General features: G+C 36.1%; 1 protein-coding gene and 1 pseudogene across 2 annotated transcripts in view; both read right to left on the bottom strand.

Moving 5' to 3' along the window:
* Window positions 1-22,542, bottom strand: part of OLA1 (Obg like ATPase 1) — a 174,435-nt gene that overhangs the window by 109,536 nt on the left and 42,357 nt on the right. The window lies entirely within an intron of this gene.
* LOC116561147 lies at window positions 3,740-11,033 on the bottom strand (annotated as a pseudogene).

The following is a 22,542-nucleotide window of genomic DNA, read 5'->3' as shown; positions in this document are numbered from 1 at the left end:
ATGTCATTTTTTAAAAAGTCCAGCATCACCTCTATAATAAAATGGGACACTACTTCAGCCAAAAAAACCCAAAAAAAACAGTCAATCTTGGCTAATGTAACTACTGTATCTGCACACAACTTACTCCCAGAAAAATCACAACAAATGCAGTTCTGAGGGAGGAATTAGTTACAATGTGTTGGCATACCATGACTCAAAGTTAGCAAAAACTAGACCCCTGGCATCAGAATGAACTGACCAATAGCAAAGTCAGACTTGATAATCCAGCCATCAGCTGTGCAATGATGAGCCAAACTGAGACCAGAAGAGTTCAGTCTCTCATGGGTTTCTTCAGATATTTCAGGATGTATTCACTAGGGCAGAGAAACAGGTGGAAAACAGAGCGCGCAAGATCCAGATTGGAGAAGAGAGAACTCTAGCTGGAAAAATCTGAATCCACCACTTGACATTAATGGCCTTTATCTCTCCATTCTATCTGTTCAGGACACCTAATAGCTACCTTATCCCTCTATTGAATACCATACTCCTCTGATAACTAGATTGTTCTCATTGATGTAGAACTAGTGGTACTGTGATCTGTAAGAGGACAAAAACAAGCAAACAACGATTTTGATCTGGATGCTACCACTCACAAGTTAAAAAATGTTAAGCTAAGTCTCAGCTTCCTCATTTGTAAAACATAGATAATAGTAGTATTTTCCTCTTATGATTAAATTAGATGATTCATGTAGGAGGCCTTGCAGAGTCCTGACCTCAAGCAGAACTCAATAAAGGGTACTGAATACCCCTTATTCTCATTAATACTATCAGAAATGTTCAGTTCTCCAAAGATAGGAATTTAGCTTTGATTTCCAAATCAAGATGACCAATAGGAAAAATGGAGCTTTGGGGCTGGGACACAGGTATATTCTTTGATTTCATTTCTTCTTCTCGTTCTCAGCCAGCAGGCTATACTCTGTGCAACTAAAGAAGGAAATTCCAGCCTGATTCCATGCTGGCTGCTCAGCTGTCCATGGGATGAAAGTTTTTAATAAAAAATTCAAGTAACCAAAGTTGGTCTGATGAACATGAAGATTGACATCCATTAGATTAAATTTAGCATTTAAAAATGAGTGTTTCTTCCTCTGCTTTGAGAATGGCCTAAGTTTCTCCTGCTTCCAAAAAAAATATGGAAAGGAAAGAACAGTAACTTCACAGTGGAGAAACCTGACAAACATTACCTTAACCGAGCAAGGAGGATTACTAATGGCACGTAGTTATCATGTACTCCAGGATATGATGTGAAGTGTACCTTACCTTTATAATATTTTTTCCAAAAACCCACAACCCCCAATCTAATCATGAGGAAGATATCTGATAAGCCCCATGTAAGTAATGGTCTACAAAATATCTGAAGAGTCAAGTATGTCAAGGTTATGAAAAATAATATACCAATGGTGGTTCCTTAGTTTTGACAAATGTACCACAGTAAAATGATAACATAAGAGGGAACTGAAACCGAGTGTGGGGTATATGAGACCTCTATGTATTATCTGTGAAACTTCTCTGTAAATCTAACACTTTCAAAATCAAACATTTATTTCAACAAAATGGGCAAGATAATCAGACTATATTAAACCGAGAAAAGCAAGTCTATGCATCATATGCATAATATGTTCTGAAGTTGTTTGAAAAATAGCTTTTTTAAAATTATAAAGTAATATGTACTTATATATCAAGAAAATACAGGTATATTAGCGAGGATAAATAAGGCTATGAAAGTAAAGAGATTCCAAAATACTGTGGCTTAACAAACAGAAAAGTTTATTTCTCTTGAATTTCAATCTTAACATAAATGGTCTAGCTTAGTGGAGCAGCTCTGATCCTCCTAGTCATTCCAGACTCAGGTACTTTCCAAGTCATGTCTCTACTATTCCCTAAGGCACTGTCATCATCTGAATGGTCTGAGTACTTCCAATTAAAACAGCGTAAAAGGAAAAGAGCAATTCCTAGGAAAGGCACAATGTCTTGAGATTCAGGCCAAAAAGTATCACATACCAATTCCTTTCACAACCGATTGCAGAAAACACAAACACACATTCTCAAGGTAAACTGGGAAAAGTAGTTTAAAAAAAAATGTAGTAACGATGAGCAGCCGTGTGCCAAGAAGAAGGAGAGCATGGATTATGGTTAACAACTAGTAGTCACCATTAAAATAGGTAGGCAAAAGAAGAAATCATCTAGAAATCTATAAATAAACATTGTCAACATCTGAATACTTATTTTTTGAGAATTTTTTTTGGTTAAACAAACCAGAATGCTTCTATGTATAGCCTACTTTTTCACATCTAGTGTCACAGAGAGCTTTTTACTTTAATACGGCCTCCACAGTATTCCACTGCACTGAATGAACATGCTGTATCTAATTTCCTCTCATATGTATTTTACCTATCTTTCAAGTATTTCTTTAAAACCTACCTCATCCAGGAAGGCTTTTGCTACGTTGAGTTTATTACTAAATTATACTGATGCTGACTTATCATTAATTCCCAATGATAGTCTGAAATGCATAATTTAAATACGAATATAAATCTGAGAATTTCAAACATATAAGCCTTATATATTCAACCTATATATTAATCACTAAGGAAGAAAGAATATTTTTCACATTTTCCTTGGTTAATACCTACAGTACTTAATAAAGAATTAGGCAAACAAACTGATCTTTCAAAGTATTTTTCAGGCCAGGCATGGTGGCTCATGCTTATAATCCCAGCGCTTCTTTGGGAGGCTGAGGCAGATGGATCACCTGAGGTCAGGAGTTCAAGACCAGCCTGGCCAACATGGCAAAACCTTGTTTCTACTAAAAATACAAAAATTAGCCAGGCATGGTGGCGTATGCCTGTAGTCCCAGCTACTTGGGAGGCTGAGGCAGGAGAATCGCTTGAACCCAGGAGGTGGAGGTTGCAGTGACCCAAGATGCCACTGCACTCCAGGCTGGATGACAAAGCAAGACTCCATCTCAAAATAAATAAATAAATAAATAAAGTATTTTTCATTCATAAACAGCAGTTAGAAAACATAGCACAAGGGAATACCACATTTATAATACAAACTAAGAGAAGAGACAAGACATCTAAACTTTACAAGAAATGTGCAAGCTAACATGAGAGATCTTTAACACATTTCTAAATGCTCCAATAGTAGACTTGAGCAAGTAAAAGAACATATCATGTTTTTGGATGGGAAGATTCAAAACATGTAAGTAAGTTAATGTATAAATTTATTGTCTTCATAATAATAATTCCAACAAGATTTCTACTTCTAGGATGAAGAAAGCCGATTCTTAAGTTTATATGGAAAAAATTAACAAGTAAGACCAAACACTCTGAATATGAAAGGAAATAGCTTGACAACATACAGGTTGAACATCCATAATCCAAAAATCTGAAATCCAAAATGCTCCAATATCTGAAACTTTATGAGCTCCAACATGACATCAAAGGTGGAAAATTCCAAAACTGATTTCTGTGACAGCTCAGTCAAAACGCAAGCATACAACAGTTTATTCAGCATCCCCAAGAGAAAAAAAAGACCCTCCTAGTCCTCTTGAGCTGGCATATCTTTTCCAATCATACCCAGATTCCCCCATGCAAGCACATCCACAAAGGGTATAAAACGGCATGTGTTGTGCAGGATGAGCATGCAGGTTCCCTACCGATGTCCCTATGTAAGGCCAAGACCTATGTGCATTACTCACTGTTTTTTTTTCTCATTCTTTTCTCTGTGGTGTAAAAATATTCTTGAAAATGTCTTTAAAAAAAGGCTTGCAGAAGCCCCTATAGGTAACAGTGATAAGAAAAAAAGTGTTTATGTTTATCTATAGCATAAAAAGACCTGGAGAAACGGGACAGCGTTGTGTGAAACATCCTGCAGGAGAGCGTGGTGTTGCAATCTCCACCATATACCACATGAAGAAACAAGGATAAATTGTTGTCACTCTATACCAAAAGTGATGAACAGAAGTTAATGAAAAACAGAAAAACATCACATAAGGCTAAAAATGAAAATCTTGATCATGTATTGAAAAAGTGAATCCATCAGTATCACAGTGAACACATGCCACTTAATAATATGATCAAAAAACATGCAAAGATCTACATAAAGAACTAAAACTTAAAGGGAATTGTGAATATCAAACCAGCTGGTTGTAGAAATTTAAGACACTGCATTCAATTTTTTACATGTTGTGGTGATAAAGCATCTGCTGATCACAAATCAATGAAAAATTCACTGACACATTTGTCAAAGTCATCACTGATAAAAATGTGATGCCAGAAGAAGTCTATATTGCTGAAGAAACATCACTACTGTTTTGGTGTTACCCCAGAAAGATACTGACTACAGTTAATGAGATAGTTCCTAAGGAATTAAAGATGCCAACAACAGAATACCTGTGCTAGGATGTGCTAATACACCAGGAGCACTTGCTGTGAGAGCCAAAAGCTTGTATCCTTGCTATTTTCAATGAGTATACTTCTTGCCAGTCCATTATGCTAACAAAAAGGCATGAATCACCACAGACACCATTTCTAACTGGTTTCACAAATATTTCATACCAGCAGCTCATGTTCACTGCAGGGAAGCTGGACTGGATGTTATTCCTTCAAAACTGTTCTGCTCATCTTCCAGTTGAAATTCTCGTCAAAAGTAATGTTTATGCCATGTACTTTCCTCCAATGTGACTTTTTAAAGTCATGTGACCAGGATATCCTTAGAACAACTAAGAGTAAATATAAAACACTTTCTTGAACAGCATGCTAGCAGCAGTGAACAGAGGCATGAGTATGGAAGGTTTCCAAAAAGAGTTTAGCATGAAGGATGCCACATATACTGTTGCTCATGCTTGGAACACGGTAACTAAAGACACAACCTCTGTCCTGTGACTATGTTGAGTGATTATGATGAACATGGTGGTGACTGTGAAGGATTCTGCATGTCCAGTGAGAAAAAATGATGCCTGACCTCCTTATATATGCAAAATACATACCTTCAGGGTCTGTTAGCAATTGGAAGAAGCGGATATCAAAGAAGTTTTTAACATCACTAATGAGGCGCTAGTTGTTCATTCATTGACCAATGGTAAAATGGAAAATGGTTCTGAATCTAGGTGATCATGATAATAGCAATGATGGAGATGATGTTAATTCTGCAGAAGTACATATAGACCACATGGTGAAAATGTGTGAAGGGCTTATTGAAGGACTAGAATACCATGTGTTCATTACAGAACAAGGAATTTCAGTTTATAAAATCAAAGAGAGGTTGCTAAGACAAAAAAATGTAATGAGGCAGATGATCTGGAGCAAACATTTTAAAAAGCCATCCAGCAGAATGTCTCCTCATGCCTAGAAAATCCACTTTCTGGACCTTCAAGCACCTCTAATATTTCCTTTCCCCTAAAAAAAATAAAATAAATACAGTATACAGTAACCTTTTTATCAAAACACAGCATCATAGATAGAAACGGAAAGCCTGCTGCTGTTGGTTGTTGTTGTTGTCTAACAGCTGATGTGGGTACTCTGGTGATGCTACTGTGCTGATGAATTACCCTGAGCACATGATCTTTTCACGTATTAATGATATGTCATATTTACTGTTAAGTACTTACATGTAAGTAAGTGTAAGACAAGGGCTGCTTATTAGCAGCATATAAATTCAGAGTCAGGAAGGATGGTGATGTCAAACAACTGCAGATTGTCCCCATGGGTGGCTGAGATAGTGACACCTTTGCTTTCTGATTGTTTGACATATATAAACTTTTGTTTCATGCACAAAATTATTTAAAAAATTGTATAAAATTACTTTTGGCTATGCATATAAGGTGTATATGAAAAATAAATTTCATGTTTATACTTGAGTCTCATACCCGAGACATCTCGTCATGTATATGCAAATGTTCCAAAATCCGAAAAAATCCAAGATCCAAAACACTTCTGGTCCCAAGCACTTCAGATAAGACATATTAACCTTGTATTACTATTCTTAATTATATAAAGGGTGTGGCATTAAGAAATTAACACACTGGCAGATTGATAAAACCAAATAGGAAGATCTGAAATGAGCCCAAATACTCATAGGAATCTAGCATATGATGAAAGCAGTTCAAATACATAAATATAGGCTTAAAAAAATATTATCGAACAACCAAAGAGCTGTTTGAAAAAAAAAAAAAAGGTAAGATCTATGTCTCAGTGCAAATAAACTGTAAATGGATTAGAGATTTACAAAGAAAAAAATGAAATAATAAGAGTACTGAAAGAAAATATAGGTCAATTATTTTGTAACCATAGGTTGAGGAAAACCTTTCTGATAACTCAGTTCAACTAAAAAAAAATTGAATAACATAAGACATCACAAAGTTAAAGTAAAAATGACAAACTTGGAAAAAATATCTGCAGCTCACGTAACATTGGGCTGATATCTATAAAGAAGTCTTAGTTGTTGAGAAATTTTGAAATGAAAGAAAGAACAATACAATAAGAAAGAACAATACAATAAGGGACAAGCAACATGAACAGGCAATCCATTAAAAAATAGCTGTTAAATATAAAGAGATGTTCAACCTCACTCATTCATAATGAGAAAAGCAAAGTAAAACTATACCAACATACCAATTCTCTCCTAGCAAAGTGCAAAAATGTGTAGGTTTAACACATATTCTGCTGGCAAGGTCACAGAGAAATAGGCATTTGCATACACTGGCAGTAGCAGTACAAAATGGTAGAACCCCTAAATGGGAAACCTGGCACTATCTACCACAATTACTGATGTGTTTTCTCTTTGACCCAACAATCTAATTTTTGTAATCTATTTCCCATTCACTATATGTGTATGAAATGACATATATACTAAATTATGAATTTGGCCTGTGGCATTATAATACAATCAGAGCAAACAACAACAACAAAAAACTGGAAAACACTCAAGTACCCACCAATACTGAATGATCTGAATAAACAACGTTACAGCCATACAATGAACTAAAATGCATCTAAGAAGAAAAATGAAAACAATAACTCTACACTAATATGGAGGGCCCTCCAGGATATTGTAAATGCCAAAAGTAAGATACTTCAGTGTATATGGCAGGCTATCATTCATTTAGGAAAGAGAAAAAAATGTTTAATTGCAATATTATATTTGTAAAAGAAATTACAGACAAAATAAATAAGGAACTAGTAAAAATAAATGCTGTGGGTGTGAGGGGGGGACACAGTAGATACAGAAAAGGAGTAAGCCTTCTCAGAATATATATTTTTTAATGTCTTTATGTCTGTTTTACTTTTGTGCCACATACATAATTACATATTCAAGACAATTACTTTTGGATTTAAATTTGTATAGTATTTCTCAGTAATTAATGTTTGACATATATCTCAATTCTTACTGTATACTGGATATGAAAATCATCTCCATGTCACATATGAGGAAACTGAGACCCACAAAGCTTAAATGTTACTACTCCTTGCACAAAACTAGTAAGGAATGAAGCTGGGACTAAAAAACACAGATCTATTTCCAAATACTGGGTTTCTTCTATGTTGAATATGTGAAATTCTATCTTCAAAGGCAGTAAGTACTGCTTCAAATGATTTACATGAAAGTTACAAGCACAATATTAAGAACAGGTTTTGATAAATCACACATTAGTAATTATCAAATAGTAACGTGGAAGCATTCCCATTTTAGTACATTCAGCAGTACTCCAAAGGAAAAAAATATGTACCTTAGCTCTAGGAACAATTGGTGTGTACCTAATAATGGATTATGTTTCACAAATTAATTTTGAAAACTTCTTATATTAGAAAGTAACCCTGGGTCAAAGGATATAAAATTTCAGTTAGACAAGAAGAATCCATTCAAGGGCTCTATTGTACATAACAGTGAGTATAGTTAATACTATATTTGTATCCTTGAAAATTGCTAAGAGTAGATTTCAACTGTTCTCCCAACCAAAAAAATTGACAAGTATGTGAGGTAATGTATATGTTAAACACATTGATTTAGCCAATCCGCGATGTATACATAACAAAAACATCATGTTGTACAACATAAATATATAATTTATACTTAAAAATGTATGCATATATAGAAAAATTATTCCTGATCCAATGTCAAGAAACTGACAAGAACAAACAGCTTCAGTATATGTTTACAATAACACTTTCTCCTTTATTTCAGAAAAGTGTTCCTAAAGTCTAAAACACAATGTCCCCTTTTATCTCTACCCACATTCACCCAAGTCAATTTTTTTCCCCTAAAATGAAAATTCTTTCTTTTTTTCTTTTGTGAAGACAGGGTCATGGCTCTGGCTCTGTCGCCCAGGCTGGAGTACAGAGGTGCAAACACAGCTCACTGCAACCACAAACTACTGGGCTGAAGTGATCTTCCTGCCTCAGCCTACTGAGTAGGTGGGACTGGAGGCACCCATCACCATACTCGGCTGATTTATTACTTTTTAAATTTGTGTAGATATGGGGTCTCACTGTGTTGCCCAGGCCGGTCTCGAACTCCTGACATCAAGTAATCCCCTCAACTTGGCTTCCCACAGTGCTGGGATTATAGGCATGAGCCACCACACCCAACCAAAAATTGTTTCTTGAAAAAAAAAAAAAAAAAAAAATTACCAGTTAACTGGTGGGTCACACCCTGCATTATCTAAATTCATCCCTCACGTACATGTTTGCAACTATCTGAATTCTAGATAAGCTCTAAGTCCAGGAATTCTCTTTATCACAGCACATGTGTACAAACAAATGAAACTAGTTGGCAGCAGTTTGCCAATCCCCGACTTAGATCATTCACATTTAATATTATCGATATGTCTGGACTAAAATCTAACCATCTTGCTAGCAATTTTCTACTTGTTCAAGCAATTCTTTGTTTCTTTCTTCCTCTTTCTCTGACTTGTGCTAAGGATTTTTTAAATTCAATTTTATCTCTTCTATAGATTTATTATTATGCCTCTATTTTAAAACTTTCAGTAGTTATCCAAAGGTTTACAATATACATTTTTCATTCATCTGAGTCCACCTTTAAATGATATTACAAGTATCCCCTATCCAAAATGCCTGAGACTAGAAGTGTTTCAGATTTCAGATTTTTTTTTTTTTAAGATTTTGGAATATGTGCATTATACTTACTAGTTAAGCATCTATCATCTAAAAATCTAAAATCTGAAATGCTCCTACAAGCATTTCCTTTGAGCATCATGTCAGCCCTCAAAAAGCTTCAGATTTTGAGGCATTTTAGATTTTGAATTTTTAGATTAGAGATACTCAACCTACACACCGCTTCACGTTTGGTATGTGCTCATTCATTCATTCATATTTCACACTACAACTGTAAAGTTGAGTGATTTCAAAAACTGTAATATATTATATAGCCTATAATATTCATTATCTAATCTTTATATAAAAAATTTGCTGATTCTTGTTTCAGAACAATAAACAATAAAATATCAATTTTTTCCTTCATTTATTCTATCTGCCTGAAGAACTTGCTTTAACATTTCTTATAGAGTAGGTCTACTGGTAATGAATTCCTAGCCATGATTTCACCATGTTGGCCAGACGGGTATCGAACTATTGACCTTAAGTGAGCCACTAGCCTCAGCCTCCCAAAGTGCTGGGATTACAGGTGTGAGCCACTGTGCTGGCCAAAATTTTCTTTTACCCCTATTCTTTCTCTCGTTACCTTCTGGATTTCAATTATGTGTATATTTATTCTCACTGCTCTTAGATACTCTTTTCAGCATTTTTCTCTTTGTGTTTCAATTTCAGTAGCTTCTACTGATTCATCTTAAAGTTCACTGAGTCTTTGCTGTGTGGACTCTACTAATGAGCCTATTGAAAGGATTCTTTACTGTCACTATGTTTTTCATTTTTAGTTTCTCCATTTGATTTTTTTCCTTCTCTCTCTGCTAAAATTACCCATCTGATCCGTCCACCTTTTCTGCTGGAATCTTTAACATATTAATCATATTTTAAATTCCCTGTCAGTTAATTCTAACATCCATGTCTTTTTTTTTTTTTTTTTTTTTGCATTAATTATTTTTATTTACAGAAACAGTGTACATTTAACCCAGTTTCGTGGCAAGTTCTTTAGTCTTTGCCTTATCTAGCTTGGCGATGGGAGCCAGACTTTGGACCCAGGACATTGCCTCCCCAGTGACGGTGGATCTTCTTATATCTGTAATTGTTGCGGAGAGCTTCCCCAACTTAGCCAAAGCACCTTTCTCTTCCGGGTTAACGTGTGTGAAGGCAACAGCGGTGCAGGTCTTCCTACGGACTAGACGTCCCAGTCTTGCCTTCCCCTTGATGATGCAATAAGGGACTCCCATTTTACGACATAGGGCAGGCAAGAAGACAACGAGCTCAATGGGATCCACATCATGAGCAATCACCACCAGCTGCGCTTTCTTCTTTTCCACCAAGGTGGTGACGGTGTTGATTCCTGCTCGAAGGACAGGTTGCCTCTTACTGGGGACGTCCCCTTTGCCAGCCGCTTTCTTCTCGGCCCGGGCCAACAGCCTCTGTTGCTTCTCTTGCTTCATCTCGGGTCTGTACTTGTGGGCCAGCTTAAGCAGCTGGGTTGCTGTTTGGAGGTCCAGGACCTGGGTGAACTGGTTAAATGCAGGAGGCACTTTCAGCCGCTTATAGAGGATAGCTGTCTGCCGCTGCAACTTGATATAGCGGGGCCATTTCACAACGCGGGTGAGGTCTCTTTTGGGCTGGATGTCTTCTCCAATGCCAAAATTTTTAGGCCTTTTCTCGAATAGTGGATTCACCACTTTCTTGGCCTCCTGCTGCTTCAGGACAGCAGGAGCCGGAGCCACCTTCTTCCCCTTGGCCTTCTTTCCTTTCATCTTGGGCGGCGGGAAGCAAGACCATCCATGTCATTTCTAAGGCTAGTTTCTTTTTCTTTCTTTTTTCTTTTTTTTTGATACGGAGTCTCACTTTGTTGCCCAGGCTAGAGTACAGTGGTGCTATCTCAGCTCACCACAACCTCCGCCTCCCAGATTCAAGTGTTTCTCCTGCTTCAGCCTCCCGAGTAGCTGGGATTACAGGCACCCACCACCAGGCCCAGCTAATTTTTGTAGTTTTAGTAGAGACGAGGCTTCACCATGTTGGCCAGGCTGGTCTCGAACTCCTGACCTCATGTGATCCACCGTACCCAGCCATCTAAGCCTAGTTTCAATGATTGCTTTATCCCTGAGTGTGTTTTGTCTTGCCTTTTTATATGTCTCATGTTTTGTTGGAAGCTGATCCCCTTGGGTGCAACAGTAGAAACTAAATAGTTTTTATGCCTAAAACAGGGCAAGTCTTTTCTTCTCCTAGGGCTTTACTGAAGGGTTAGAGTTTATCTAGTTAGGAACTGGGCTGTTTGCAGTTAGCAGTATTGTTACCTTCAGTATACTAAAGGCTTTAAACTCCTGTAGAAATATCTTGTTTTTACAATGGGGCTTAGTTTATCTGAGTAATGTCTATTCTATTGTGAGTTTAGCTCTTTCCTTTACACCAGGCATCACTGTCTATTCTTTTTTCCTCTCCTTTCCCTAACCCAGCTGTTAATTATTATTAGAAGCCTGTTAGTTTGGTGATGAGAAACAGTTGGCCCAGGCCAATCCTCTGTTCCGAGCAAGCCTCAGCCTTAGTCACATGTCAGCCTGGGTCTTGAGTGTATAACCGTATCAGTTATCTAACCTCCTGCCCTAAGCCACAGTTGCAGGCCAGCATATTCCTGACAAAGTAGACAGACATGCATACCCACTTTCCTCTCCCCAACTGCAATGAATTTCAGAATTTCATCAAGACCCTAAGGCTTGCTGTGCTTACTACTTCCTTCCCACTCCACTGTTCCCAGATGCACAGTGTTATATAGTGGAGAGAAGGGGCAAACCACCTGTCACCGCTGTTCTTGTCCCCAGGGTGTGTGCCACAATGCATACTTTTGGGGACTCTTTCCCATTTCCCATCTCCTGAGATTCTTACCCCATCCACTAGTGAAGAAAGAACACACAAGAGGGTACCAGATCCCCTAATTTCTGCAGCCTTCACAGATATCACAAATTCTTGCTGACCTGTACTCAACCTTCACTAATCTGTCCCAATTCTAGCTGAACTCTTCTCACTGGAGTTCTGCTGACTAGTGTTGCCCAAGCTGATCTCAAAGTTGAGTGTGTGTTGTGTCTCCTTCATCCCCACGGGCACTGTATATCCTTACATTTTAAAGTTAGTTAGGCTCTTTTTCATTGTGAGGGTGGAAGTGACACTCCTTCCAGCTCTCTACACTCTAGGGCAAAAACTAGAAGGCCTCACAACTTTTTAAAACCCTTTTTTAAAATAAAAATATTTCCTGATGACTGCTCTATATTTCAAAGATTTAAAAATCCCAATACGTAAATTAACATGTGCCCAATTCTTATTCAAACCCCCATATTCTCCTTTAATTACAACCATTATTTTCTTGTAAAAAAGTTTAATTGAACAGCTAAGTATAAATTTTCGAAGCAAAGAAGAGCCAATTTCTTCTTTCGATTGCACCCTTTAGTGAAAATTAACTATGATCACAAGAATTTGTCTCCTGTGGCTTGTTGATTATAAAGAATAAAACATACATACATTCACCACAACTCTATGTCATCATCCTCTGGTATTCTATAATGAGCTTTTGGTTAGGAGTTTTTATCTTGTATACAACATACAGTACAAACATACACATTCATATTCATATTCTCTCTCTCTCTCTGCAATTTTAAAACTATGGTAATATTCCACATCGGAAGGGACCCACAATATGGTCTGCGGTTTCAGTTAAATATCCTATCTGCATCCTGCTGTGCTTCAGCCTCCATCTGAATTTCTCTCCTGTTGTAATACCATTATTTGTAAGAATATTTCCTCAGGTAAGACATTAAGACTTATGGGTGTATAATGTAAAATCCTACCATAAATAACCATTTTAAGGCATATAAAAGTTAAAATTTATACACTTATTGCTATCCTTTATTACTATCCTAGAAAAATATCACTGCTGTAATTTTTTTATTCTGATATCACAGGCACAAATTTTCCAGTTGCATGCATGAAAAAAATTTTTTTTAAATATGCTGTCTTCATATAGTAACTAATCCAAAATAGAAAACTATCCTTGTACCAACTGAAGTCTCAGGGACAGATGCACTGATTAGAGACTTCAACAACATAACTCATGCTGTCTGAAAGGCCTTCTCAGGCAGATGTTCCATCTTATGACTCATTTAATCATTTACTTATATACTAATGTCCACTATATTATACCACTCACATCAAAGCAACCAAGCAGTGAAAAAGAAATGCCAAATCTTGTTCCTGCAAATATAAAGTTCCCATTTAGATTGTTTCTAAAAAGAACAAAAAGGTCTTATTTTAAGTAGTTCCCTGCTTTTTAATCACTGAATTCATGTAGAGCTTCTGTATGCAAACTATTATTGAGGTTTAGCAAGCCAATTATATTGCAGAGGCATACCACTGGCTACCTTAGAAAACATCCTTATACTATACCTTTTACCTGTTATTAAAATAAAAACTAAATATACATTTTACCTATTATTAAACAACAGTGACATTCTTAAAGCTTTCTACAAAGTGCAAGATAATAAACTTACTTTAAATGAGTAATTTTATTCCATTAGTCCCGTAATATGTTCACGGAAATAATTACCTGAAAATACTTGTGAACTCAAATAATGTCAATATACTAGTACTGTTAACTTACTTAAATAAATTATAATCATTATTTAACAAAACATCAAAGGTGAAAAACTCAATTACTTAGAATCCATTGGTATGGTTCTCTAAGCATCTAGAGTGCTGTGTAGAGTTAATGCTTGTGCAGATATAAAAGAAGTTATCTAACAGTCTAAATATTTATTTTGGTATCAATCTTAAGTTTTAATCAGTTATATTTTGTTCCTTTTTAACAGAAGAAAATAAACTAAAATGAGTGCAAGATGCTTTTAACGGGGAATTTAAAAATTAGAAAAATACTATTAACGTGATCATGAATGTATCATATTAAGAGTATTAAATTTCATTTGAAAATCAAATTGTATAATTGAAGGATTTTCACACACATGGGGTTTTCTACATTTTATCTCTTAATGTAATATTTATTCAAAGTACATTTTGAAATTGAGAAATACCTTTAATAAAACAACCACCTTCTTATTTGCTACCAAAATAAGGGAGAGATTTTTATGAAACTGTCATGTTAAATAATAGTCAATAGCTGCACACATTCAGTAAACAAATTCAGTTCAAGGCAAGAAGAACTACATCATCATTTGGTGGCTGTAATTTAGATTATTCTAGCGTGTAATACTTTAATTGTATAAAACAAAGCTGATGTCACAAATACAAAAGAACTTCTTGCAAAGCAAGTACCACAAGTAATTTCTATGCTGCCACTGATGGTTGACAAGTGATGAGCACTTTGTTTAAATGTATATGCTATGCACATAAGACAACAGGTGGTTTATAAAAAGAAAACACTGAAGAGAAGCTTTTAACATGTTCACAATCTATGTTTTTATAATATGCCTTGTCAGAATATCTGCTCTAATCTTTGAATAGCTAAAAGAACTCTTCAACAGGGAAATATAATATTCTCAACCTAAAAAAGAAGCTGAATCAGATAAACTAGAATGAATGCTGGGCTAAAAATGTTTACATAAGACAATGTATCAATATATTACCAATGTAGTGATATGTTGCCAGTGTATTCTATGGGTTAATAACTTATGTTACAATATTTTCAAATATTTTTAAACATTTGTCCTTATTAACCCATTTATGCTGGATGTGGCACGTTGGGGTTGTGTGTGTGTGAAAAATCAGACTGTGGAGATGACCTTGAGCAGTAGGATATAAATAACTCCCACAAGCGTAGCATTCCAATAATGGAACACTTAGGCATAAATGGGTTGATATCTGGCTACTGTTATTCAGTGCTGGAGAAAACCTCCCCATAGAAGCTAAACAAAACAACAAACACCAAAGCTCTAAAGGGCTAATTAACTAGCAGTGTTGGAGGCAGTTTCTCACTGATGGCAAAAACAGAAACAGATGGCAGCATCCAGAATGACTAGCATTCTCCACTACTACCACCACCTAAGGATTTAACCTGTAAATAAAGTGCTGGAAGCTATGTTGTTTTGATGTTGCTGGTTTTTTTTTTTTTTTTTTTTTAATGAGAATAATCCCAAGTCAGAATGAAATTAAACTTCAAAAGTTTGAAACATAGGTACTCACTATCCCACCCCTAACTTCAATGATGCCCAGAGGGGAAAAATTTGATTAGGAATGAATTTCACTGTGAAGGATTCTTCCCACTTCCCTACCCCTAAATGTTCGTATACACAAAGGATCCTTATTTCTCTTAAATGATTTTAGCTGTTCTAGTTCAAGGGTAACAGTTGCTCTAGTTTAAAGGGTGAAGAGGGATGAAATTAAGCTACTAAAAAGTGAAGAAAAAATGAACAGGCAAATGTGATCTAAACTTCTCTTACAGTCACATTAATACAAGAAAGGAATACCTCAAACTCACATTAAAACTGTTTAATACTAGAGTATATGCGTAACACCCAATTTATTGACACAGTGTAGCCAAATATTAATTTGTAAGCAAGGGGTTCTAAACATACAATATCTATTCAATCTTTACAAATGATCATGTAGCCGAAAGCTGCATATTTGCAATGAAATTTTATATGCAATACTTGCAAAGTAAAAATGGTAAAACTGAGTTATAAATTAATGTCATTTACCTGCACTAGTAGAAACTGAAGAAATCCAAGTTAAAGACAAGGAAGTGGGTGGATTAATAAAGACTAATATAGGCTTCTGGATATTTTCAAATAACTTAAAGCAGGGATTCTTAAAGTATAGTCCATGAACCCCTGAGAGTTTTCAAGGTCAAAATACTATTTCAGGCCAGGTGCAGTAGCTCACGGCTGTAATCCTAGCACATTGGGAGACCAAGGCAGGCAAATCACTTGAGGCCAGGATTTCAAGATCAGCCTGGCCAACATAGTGAAATGCTGTCTCTACTAAAAATACATAAATTAGCTAGGCATGGTGATGGGCACCTGTAATACCAGCTGCTTGGAAAGCTGAAGCACAAGAATTGCTAGAACTTGGGAGGCAGACGTTGCAGTAAGCCAAGATCCCACCACTATACTCCAGCCTGGGTGATGGAGTGAGACTCTGTCTCAAAAAAAAAAAAAAAAAAGCCGGGTGCGGTGGCTCACGCCTGTAATCTCAGCACTTTGGGAGCCCGAGGTGGGTGGATCACCTAAGGTTGGGAGTTCGAAGCCAGCCTGACCAATATGGAGAAACCCCATCTCTACTAAAAATACAAAAAAATTAGCCAGGCATGGTAGCACATGCCTGTAATCCCAGCTACTTGGGAGGCTGAGGCAGGAGAACCACTTGAACCTGGGAGGCGGAAGTTGCGGTGAGCCAAGATCTTGCCATTGCACTCAAGGAAGGGCGACAGAGCTAGACTCTGTCTCAAAACAAACAAACAAACAAAAAATATGTATATATAGTTTTACATATATATGATTTCATAATAATATTAGGATGTTATTTGTCTTTTTCACTGTATTGACATCTGCAGTCATGGTACAAAAGTAACTGTGGGAAAAACTTCTGGTATCTTAGCATGAATCAAGGTCACACTGTACTTGGTCAATGTATTCATTACAATGAAAAAGAAACAACCCAGTTTCACCTAAGGAAGTCCTTGATGAGTCAGTAAGGGTTATTAATTTTATTATATCTCAACCCTTGGGTACACATCTCTAATATGCTGGGTGAGGAAACAGAAGTATGCATAAAATATTTCTGCCACACACCAAAATAATGGCTGTCATAGGAAAGCATTTGGGTTGCAAGCTGAACTAGCCACTTTTTTGTAGAACACCATTTCTACGTGAAAAAATAACTGACATTCAAACCATGGTTATTTAATCTTTTGTATCTGGCAGCCATTTTCTTGTAAATTATAAAATTCAGGCCCTTAGTCACCAGGGGAAAGCTCAGGACAGGGGCAGACACAGACCATACCAACCAACAACATTCCCATGTTCCCAACTCCCTGAATTACACACCAGCAGGGGACAGCTGCTCAAACACAGCCAATGCTCTATTCCTTGTCAAGTGTTAATAAAACCTGGCAAGATGGTGGGGGGCTGGGAGTCAGCAGGATTCAGGATTTCAAATAAAAATGAGAATATTTAAAAAGTTGCATTTGCCAAGTGAGCCTGACAGTTTCCCAATATTTAAAGATTTTTCTGATGAGATCTATGGTGATATCAACAGATTTGATTTTTTTGATACTGTATCACATAAGGTGTCAAGATTTGGAAGATCATCACTTACCAAGAATCAGTATTTTCCAAACGACCAAATGGGTAAAAGAGTCATTCAAAGTACAAGACAGACTAAGTGACTTTAATGTAAGAGTACAGAATGTTCACTGTTACAGCTGCAGATTCCACGTTCTGATTAACTTTTAAGATACTATTATTTGTCAAGTTTTGATGTAGTATCAAAGAAGAATATTCACAATTATCTGAAAGGTTATTAAAATACTCTTTCCTCTTCCAACCATGTATCTGAGGCTGGCTTTCTTCAAACACCTCAGCCAAAACAACGTGCTGCGACAGATTAAATGTACAAGCAGAGATGAGAATCCAGCTGTCCTCTATTATGCTGGATGTTAAAAATATACATATTTAAAAAATAAAGCAATCTCATTTGTCTCATTAAATATTTGTTTCAGAAAATATAATCTTTTCTCAAAAAATATGTACACATTTAATGGGTTTATTGTGATTTTAAAATGAATTAATAAGTCAGTTTTAAAATCTTAATTTTTAATATGGTAAATATTGACTGATATTTACCTATAAAAGCACAAGGTTTTGGGATCCTTTAATAAATTTAAGAGTTTTAGTCTTGAGATAAAACAATTTGAGAACTATTGCTCTGGAGTTTATTAATACCAATTCCTCCCAAGACATATTTCTATGTTTCCATAGTGAGACAGGTAGATGAAGAGTTACATTCTTTTTTTTATAAAAAATACATTTTTCTAGGAGCTACAAAGGATAGTTGAGTGAGAAAGACTATAGCAGTCAGAAAAAGAAACCAAGTCTCCTTGGACACTTGGCTATTTCCAGACCTGGGGAGAATATAAAAAGCTAGGCCTGGAACACCCTTGAGGTCATACCAGACAGCAAGAAAGCTATAAAAGACCACTAATGTGGCATCAAAAGCGCTCAGGAAGGAACTTGAAGAGATTCCCCTGGAACAACTGGAATATCAACACGGATAATTGCAATGGATGGAAACATAACAAACGTTTAAATACAGGAGATTTTAACAATTCAGAAAGTATCATCTACCTTTGAAGGAGCCAAATGAACCAACTTTATCCAAGGAAAACATCAATATAATCCCTTTTTTAAAAAAAATCCCATCCACATCTCCAAGGAGTAAGGGGAGGAGGCTTAAAACAGTAAAGCATTTCAATGAAATCTTCATTTGGTAAAAATAAGCTCTTGTAACCCTTAAATACAATTGTTTAAATTCCATATAAAATACTGATACACTGATGCTAATTAATAGTAATTATGTACTTTCTAAAGTAAACTATATTTCCCTTACCATACATAAACCCGCCTTCAAAGAATCCTACACTAAACACCTACCTTTAAGAACCAAACAAAAGCCGGGCGCGGTGGCTCAAGCCTGTAATCCCAGCACTTTGGGAGGCCGAGGTGGGTGGATCACAAGATCAAGAGATCGAGACCATCCTGGTCAACATGGGGAGACCCCGTCTCTACTAAAAATACAAAACATTAGCTGGGCATGGTGGCGCGTGCCTGTAATCCCAGCTACTCAGGAGGTTGAGGCAGGAGAATTGCCTGAACCCAGGAGGTGGAGGTTGCGGTGAGCTGAGATTGCACCATTGCACTCCAGCCTGGGTAACAAGAGTGAAACTCCGTCTCAAAAACAAAAAACAAAAAACAAAATTACAACTTGTCTGACTAAAGATGATGTCTCTTGCCCTCTGGACTCTATTTCTAGAACTGCTTGTCAGCATCAAAGTATTATCACAAGTATTATAGGTTCAAAAAGAGAATGTGAAGATTTTCTTAAGTAAATAGGTTATAAGGTAGAGGAGACTAAAGGTTTAAAGCATGTAACCATGAGTGTTACAGTCAATTTAAAAATGCACAGAACATACAATATGGGAGAAGCTAAAATGATGGGTTTTAGGTCACAGAACCTAGATTAAATTCTCAATTCTTCCATTTACTAACTTGAGCAAGTTACTTAACCTCTCTTTCTTTTTTAAGAGACAGTGTCTGGGTCTTGCTCTAAAGCCCAGGCTGGAGTGCAGTGGCACAATCATGGCTCACTGCAGCCTCAAATTCCTGAGCCTGAGTGATTCTCCTACCTCAGTTACCTAAGTAGCTGAGACTAGAGGCACACACCACCATGCCCGGCTGATTTATTTTTTAGTAGAGAAGTGGGGGGTCTCACTATGCTGTCCTGGCTGGCCTTGAACTTCTAGACTCCTGCAATCTTCCTGCCTCAGCCTCCCCAAAGTACTAGAATTGTTTCTTTAGTATGCAAAATGGGAATAGTAGTGTGTACTTCACGTAAATCTTGAGAAAGAAAGAAGAGGTAATAGATGTAATAATAAAGCCTTTATTACGCTCCCTGTAACACATTAATCCTCAACAAATAAAGCCTCTGGTAAAAGTACATTGTTACCATTCATATCATGTAGTGGGAAAGAAAGAAGATGATGGGAAAATGCTGGGTAAAACAACTCCTTATATCAACTATCAACTTATATCAACTGATATCATTATCAGTCCAATAAAGGTAAGCTACCATTTTGCCTTTAGCCAGTAAGAGGCAGTTATAAAAATGACATGGAAATATAATACAATTGACCCATAAACAACATGGCTTTCAACTGAGAGGGTTCGCTTGCATGTGGATTTTTTTTCAATATATTTTAAAATCTTTGAAGATTTGCAACAGTTTGAAAAAAACTCACAGATGAAGGGGGTAACCTAGAAATACTGAAAAATGTTTAGTTAGGTATGTCATGAATGCATAAAAATAGGCAGACGTTAGTCTATTATCTACTAACATATACATAAATCTATTATAAAAACTTAAAATTTATCAAAATGTACACACACACAGATTGTTACATGACACCATTCACAGTTGAGAGAAATGTAAACAAACATAAAGATGTAGTATGAAATCATAGCTGCATAAAATTAACTGTACTCCATACTGTACTACCAAAATAATTTCATAGCCACCTCCTGTTGCTATTGGGATGAGCTTGAGTGTTGTGAGTATCCGCTTAAAACACTGTGAGACATTAATCATCTTCCTGCAAGCAGTTCATCTCTCCAGAAAATTGTGTATTACAGAAAAAATGATCTCTTGCAGTTCTTGTGTTTTTTTAAAATCATGTTTAGTGCAATACTGTAAATCTTGAATAATACCATGGGAGCCACACGAAGTGCCACTAGTGATGCTGGAAATGCTCCCAAGAAGTAGAGAAATGTCATGACTTTACAAGAAAATGTTGAATTGGACCACAGGTTAGACGGTCCACTTAAGAGGGACCATAGGTTGAGATCTACAGCTGTGGTTGCTGCCATTTCAGAAGACTCATCTTGTAAACAGATAATTACTTACAGTATCAGAAGTACAGTACTATAAATTGTTTTCCTTACAATTTTCTTAATAATATTCTTTTCTCTAGCTTACTTTAAAAATACAGTATATACTACATATACAAAATATGTGCTAATCAACTGTTTATGTTATTGGCAAGGCTTCCGCTCAACATAGAGATTTTGGGGAGTCAGAAGTTACACACAGTTCAACTGAGCAGGAAGGCCGCACACCTAACCCCTATGTTGATCAAGGGTCAACTGTGCATAAATGTGTACATATTTTCACAGAAACCATCTGTAACTATACTATCTGAAGCTGCATCAACTTGGTCTCCTTTTCTAGATTTCTTAATAAAGTATTATTGAACACGTCATTTACTGAAAAAAACATAGTGACGTTTAAAACATAATGATCCTTCTATGTAAATATTCAGTAGAAACTGATTTTCAAGTAAAATAGGCCAGTCTCCTAAGGCTTCTCAAATCAAATGAATCAAACTTTAAAATTCTCTCACCATGAATTACAATGTTAGCAAAGAAAGGCTGATGAGAAGAACAGAAAGGGATTATAACAAAGAAGGATTAAAATTCAAATTTAAATTATAGCCTGATCTTAATTTACATCAAATTCAATTCATAAAGATTAACTGCAACACCCTGCCAATTATAGGAAAGCAGGTACAAACCATCTCCCTAACAAATTCAAGGGCATTCACTCCAAACTACTGTCTAGCTAACAGGGTTTTTTTTGTGTGTTTTTTTTTAAAGAGACGGGATCTTGCTTTATTACCCAGGCTGATCTCGAACTCCTGGCTTCAAGCGATCCTTTCGCCTCAGCCTCCCAAAGTGCTGGGATTACAGGCAGAAGCCACTGTGCCCAGGCTTTATCAGCTTTAGAAACAGTTCTATTCTTGGGCTTCTCCAGCTGTTTCCATATGATGGTTCCCCAGCTCCTCCATTTATTCTAGACAGGGTAAATAGATTTGTTATTTTATTTTACTTACAGACATACACTTTAAGTTGTTCCCTATGTATACTGTATAATTTTATATTTACAGTTAGTTAAATGGAATATGGTAATTATTTTTAGAAAGCAAATTCAATAAATCCTTTTGGAAATCAACATGGTATTATATAACAGGAGCCACTAAAAGAGAAATATAATCTCTAATTCATTAATTTCTCTCCAATAAATATTTTATAAGGAAATAAGTCAATAAAGGTAGAAATATACACAAATAAAGTCATTCACTAAAGAGCTACCTATAACAGCAAAATAAATGAAAACATCCAGCTGTCTAATAATTATAGAATGATAAATTGTACACCATTGATACAATGAAATATTATTCCTTCACGAAAGCTATTATTAATATTAAAGCTATTCCAAAACAAGAAAAGTTTTAAGATATAGTATTAATTTTAAAAAAACACATTTAAGAAATAGATATACAATAGCAGGAAAGATAGAAGTCTTGCTAAAAATCTTGATTCTGCAACTTAGCAGCTGTGTAATTTTTTGACAAATGTTTTAATTCCCTGAGAATTAGTTTTCTAATCTCTAAAATGGGGTAACAACATGAAATTCATAGGTTCCTAGGAGAATCAAATGATATCACCATAAAGTTCCTGGCCCCCTAACATCAATAAATTCCCTTCCCTGTTTCTCAGTTGCTTCCCTTCCCATTACTGCACCACAAAGTCATATCTAAAATGGTGTTAAAGTGATAAGA

Source organism: Sapajus apella, unplaced genomic scaffold, assembly GCF_009761245.1.
Source record: "Sapajus apella isolate SASKATOON/1434 unplaced genomic scaffold, GSC_monkey_1.0 scaffold28, whole genome shotgun sequence".
Taxonomy (NCBI): Eukaryota; Metazoa; Chordata; class Mammalia; order Primates; family Cebidae; genus Sapajus; species Sapajus apella.
Note: the sequence above shows the minus strand (reverse complement) of the source record. Positions and strands in the feature narration are given on the sequence as shown.